Source organism: Podarcis filfolensis (assembly GCF_964270895.1).
Source record: "Podarcis filfolensis genome assembly, chromosome: 6".
NCBI classification, from domain to species: Eukaryota; Metazoa; Chordata; class Lepidosauria; order Squamata; family Lacertidae; genus Podarcis; species Podarcis filfolensis.
The window spans coordinates 19,428,773-19,433,672 of record NC_139609.1 but is presented as its reverse complement, the minus strand read 5'-3'; the positions used below and the strand labels follow the sequence as shown (position 1 = coordinate 19,433,672).

At 46.2% G+C, this 4,900-nt stretch overlaps 1 long non-coding RNA gene across 1 annotated transcript; it reads right to left on the bottom strand.

Annotated features, from left to right (window-relative positions):
* Window positions 1–292: 292 nt before the first annotated feature.
* LOC310764934 lies at window positions 293–4,362 on the bottom strand. Its single transcript, XR_014549372.1, has 2 exons — window positions 4,195–4,362; window positions 293–479 (listed from the first exon to the last, which is right to left on the bottom strand). It is a non-coding gene; the product is annotated as an uncharacterized lncRNA (long non-coding RNA).
* Between the last annotated feature and the right edge of the window lie 538 nt (window positions 4,363–4,900).

The window sequence follows — 4,900 nt, the reverse complement described above, 5'->3', positions numbered from 1 at the left end:
ACAAGATGAGCTCGCCCACCATCAGACTGTGCTGTCTTCAAAGATATAAGCTTTGCACTTTTCCCATACATCATGTAGGTGTGTGACTCTCTTCTGCCCATCTGTTACTTTGAGGCTTCCTGCCCTCCTCTCCGCCTCTAGAAATTTTCCTTAAGCCTTCACCAGAGTCTCAAATCCCAACACTGACATTTATAGGTTAACTGGATCCCTTTGCATCCCAGGATTTTTGTGACATCACATAATTGTAATAACTAGCTGTGTTGTGTTGCATCATTATAGCCTTAACCCTATAGACATCTACACGAGGCATTTAATTTCCCCACGCAAGGCTTGAAGAGGAAGATATAGTTGAAAGCCGTACAATATGCAAAGTGTTAACCTCCTCCGATTGTATCAGGATCTTCTTTGAATTTTCGTTCATTACCTCCAGGAAACGAAGTGATGATAAGCCTGACGTCTGAGATTGCCAAAGACGGAATCTGTAATGAAAGCGGGGAATGCGGTAAACAAATTCTCTTTACAAATTGTCTCATGAGGGACTGTCTGTGCCCTAATGAGGCCATGCATACTATTGAATATTTTCCCGGGCAACCCGTTCCACCTGAAAAAATAAAATAAAATAAAGGTCAGCCCACGGTCTCAGAGGAGCATGAGTCCACCCAACCACAAGGCATCAACTCAAAATTGGTTGGCCGGATCTGATCAGCCAAGGTGAAATCATGTTTTGTTTTGTTTTAATTGTAGGAGCTCCTGCCACCCCCTTGCCACCCCCCACCAAAGCCTTGCTTACTGGGGTTATGCAGCAGCTTCTGGCAAAATCTCACGAGAGTTCCATGAGATCTCACAAGATCTCATCAGAACCTGCCACAGTGACACAACCCCAGCAGTGGGCAGGGTGCCTGAGGGAGCATTGCATAAGGAGCTGACAGATGAGCTGAGCTTTAAGAAGAGCATGCATAAGAAATGGAAGAAAGGGGAAATCGCAAATGAAGAGTAAGCTGAGTAGCCAGCAATTGGCTTATACCAACTGGAACAAGGAAGGAAAGAAACATCAGCCACAGCATCCTATATCATCTCTACACAAATCTGGCCCCGTTGAACTCCGCTGCTGCGTAATCATGTGATGGGGCTGCCGTTTGGCACCAGGAAAGAAAGGAAGGGGGGGAAACCCACTGGGGTTTCACCAGGTGTGTTAAAAGAAGATGGTGTGTGTAACACATCACCAGATGCTTGCGGCGAGATGATGTTCAACAAGAGTAGGGTGCCTTCGTTGTCCTGTTCTGAAAGAAGTCACAGGCCAGCCATCCTTATTAGAACTCCATTTTCACTTTCGACGGAGTTCATGTAACAAGCCGGACTTTCTCTCTATTACGGAAGACCCTCCTTCATTCCAACAAAGGAAAGCTTTCCAGGGAAACTGTCCCTGCTCTGCTTCACCTAGCAGCGTGGGGGTTTGTGGCGAAAGAAGCAATTCTCACAAAGAATAAGCTGTGAAGTGCATTCCTTAAAAAGTGTTTTATTGCTGTTCCTTTTGGGGAGCCCCAGGTTGGGGGTGGTCATCTTTCCGCGACACGCCGTCCCATGTGCCACCGAGCAGGGTGACAGCTCGAGGGGGGTGGGGATGCTGCAAATTGGTTTTTGAGATTTGAGAGAGAAAGGGAGAGAGAGATGCCATCAAAGAAAGCATCTATATATTTTGAACGCAATGGTTCAACAAGAGAGTATCAAGAACTCCGTCTGTTGATTTCGAGAGTAACTGCATCGTTTTTAATAATAGCAAAGTTGCAAGGTAAGGGGCAATCTGTTTTGTGGTGTGAGATGCGGCTGCAGAAGCTTGTGAAATTTATGTTCACAGTGGTGACTTGTTCCGTTAATGTTTCCCCAAGCACTCTGAGATTTAATTTTGCTGCATCTCTTTGGTCACCCAAAACTAGTTTGCATTGCCAGGGTTTATGCCCTAGGTCAGGAATAGCAAACCCTCAAGGGGCCAAATGTCCTCTCTGTTATGTACTGAAGTTCTCACCCTGGGCCAGCAGGGGGATACTGTAGATAGTTCAGGTCCACATATGCAAATAAGGGATCGAAAGTGACGTTCAGTGATTGGATAGTTACAGAAAATGGTTACTGTTGCGTTCTAGTGGAGCTCTATATAAGCAGGCTGGCTGAACCCTTCAGTTCAGTTCTGTCCTGGCCTGTGAATAAACAAGAGCTGTTTAAAGAATCACTGTGTCGTCTAATATGTTCACCCACAACTTAACACTCTCTGTCTGGCCCTTGGGTCTCTTGCCCAGGTCATACTAGTTAGAAGGACCACTAGTCAGAGATGGTGGGAGTTGTAATCCAAAACAGCTGGAGACCCAAGTTTGAGAAAAACTGTTTTAGACCTTCCCCTTTCCACCTAAGGCCACTGCCACTACAACTAAGCAGGATGAAGAACCAGCCAATGAGAAGAGGTGTCACTGGACACCTGACCTCCCATTAGCCACATTGCTGTACTGACACGGTGCCACACTCCTCACATACCCCAGTGTATGTGAGAGAGTAAGTTACCCCTCTGGGGCTAGTAAATTCTTCCTCTTAGACACTCAAGAAGTCAGCTTTTTGGGGGTAAAGGAATGAAGCGTGCCTCCAATTTTAACTCAGAAGAAAGCACAGCTTCTGAGATGGTGACTTAATGCCTGTTCACTTGGCTACATCAGTCCCACAAAAACCTATGGTGCCGGGGTGCCAACTTGAATAAAATATTGGAGGGGCCCAAGTAAGCCCCACGCCACATAATCGATCACATGACGCAGTGCACGCACACCATTTGAATGGCAATGCCCATCATCTTTGGGGGGGCCAGCCCCCTCAAATATTTTATTGGCGGGTGCCAAAAGACCTCAGCCTCTATGGTTCCTATGCTGTGTTGAGAGCCAGGCCTGTTCTCCACACTGTATGGAGCAAGGAACTGGGTAGGTGGGCCATCTGTTAATTTCAGTTTCTCATTTTCCATTCTTCAGCTCTTGTTGTTGTTGTTGTTTAGTTGTTTAGTCGTGTCCAACTCTTCGTGACCCCATGGACCAGAGCACTCCAGGCACTCTTGTCTTCCACTGCCTCCCGCAGTTTGGTCAAACTCATGCTGGTAGCTTCAAGAATACTGTCCAACCATCTCGTCCTTTGTCGTCCCCTTCTCCTTGTGCCCTCCATCTTTCCCAACATCAGGGTCTTTTCCAGGGAGTCTTCTCTTCTCATGAGGTAGCCATAGTATTGGAGCCTCAGTTTCACAATCTGTCCTTCCAGTGAGCACTCAGGGCTGAATTCCTTCAGAATGGATAGGTTTGATCTTCCTGCAGTCCATGGGACTCTCAAGAGTCTCCTCCAGCACCATAATTCAAATGCATCAATTATTTGGCGATCAGCCTTCTTTATGGTCCAGCTCAGGGCTGATTTCCTTCAGAATGGATAGGTCTGATCTTCTTGCAGTCCATGGGACTCTCAAGAGTCTTCAGCTCTACATATTTCCAAATCAGTTCACATGTTCCATTAAAAAAAAAGAGTCACAAAAATTCATCGGCATTTTACTGAAAAATTCTCCGTAGATACACACTTCTGTATCCAATCTACCTAATGTACAGACTTCCTCAGAGCAATTTCCCATAATGCAACACATTTTTGTATGTTACAGGCATTTCTGTGCACGCTTTCTGTGCATTTCTGCCCAAGTTACTTGGCCAGAGAACTGCCTTGAAAAATTCAGAGAAGCGCCAATCCCAGACGATCGCCGTGCTTCAGTTTGCGTGTCCACCTCCGAAAGTGTAAATTAGTTAAATGTGCCTGTTCTGAATTTCTCTCTCTCTCCCTCCCCCTCCACATCCCATTCGGAATCTGATCTCTGATTCTGTGATCTCCTAGCATTCCATAGACATGGCCGCACATTCCCCAGATTGGACCAATTTACCAATCTCTATAAGACCCACTTTTTCCCTCCTAAAAAGTAAGGGGAAATGTGTGTGCATCTTATGGAGCGAATGCAGACTGCACAGCTATCCCAGAAGCCAGAACAGCAAGAGGGATCACTGCTTTCGCTGCGCAGCGATCCCTCTTGCTGTTCTGGCTTCTGGGATTCAGAATATTTTTTTTCTTGTTTTCCTCCTCCAAAAACTAGGTGCGTCTTATGGTCTGGTGCGTCTTATAGAGCGAAAAATACGGTACTTGCTGCAAGACATCTCAAGCCTGATCGAGCCGCCCATACTGCACAAGACGGACTTGGCTCCATAGATGGATGAGCTAGCAGGTTGAAGCTGCTTGCAAGTTTCTGTCACTACTATTTTTTCCCGGTGCCCTCAGCCATCTACTGTCGCCACACACAGATGCTCAAGACGCCAGAAGGTGCTCTACCATTGAAAGGAGGGGCGAAAGGAAGGCCCAACCGTCACCATAGTAACGGAAGCGCATGCCAGGGGGAAGGTCCATGCGCAAGAAAGAAGTGCATTATACCAGAAATACGTCGCCATAACAACAATGTAACACTGATGGGGGGTATTTATTTATTTATGTATTTATTTTAACAAATAAAATAATACAGTGGTACCTCAGGTTAAGTACTTAATTCGTTCCGGAGGTCTGTACGTAACCTGAAACTCTTCTTAACTTGAAGCACCACTTTACCTAAGCACGATTTTTTTACCTAGAGCACGATTTCTGTTCTTATCCTGAAGCAAAGTTCTTAACCTGAAGCACTATTTCTGGGTTAGCGGAGTGTGTAACCTGAAGCGTATGTAACCCGAGATACCACTGTAAATCGGTCCAGGAGTGCAATGGCCCACAAGGGAAGCTGGGTGGGACGCCAGTTGCCGGCTTTAGTTTCATAAACTAAAGATGACGCATAATAGGTCGCACGTCGCAGACTATTACAGCC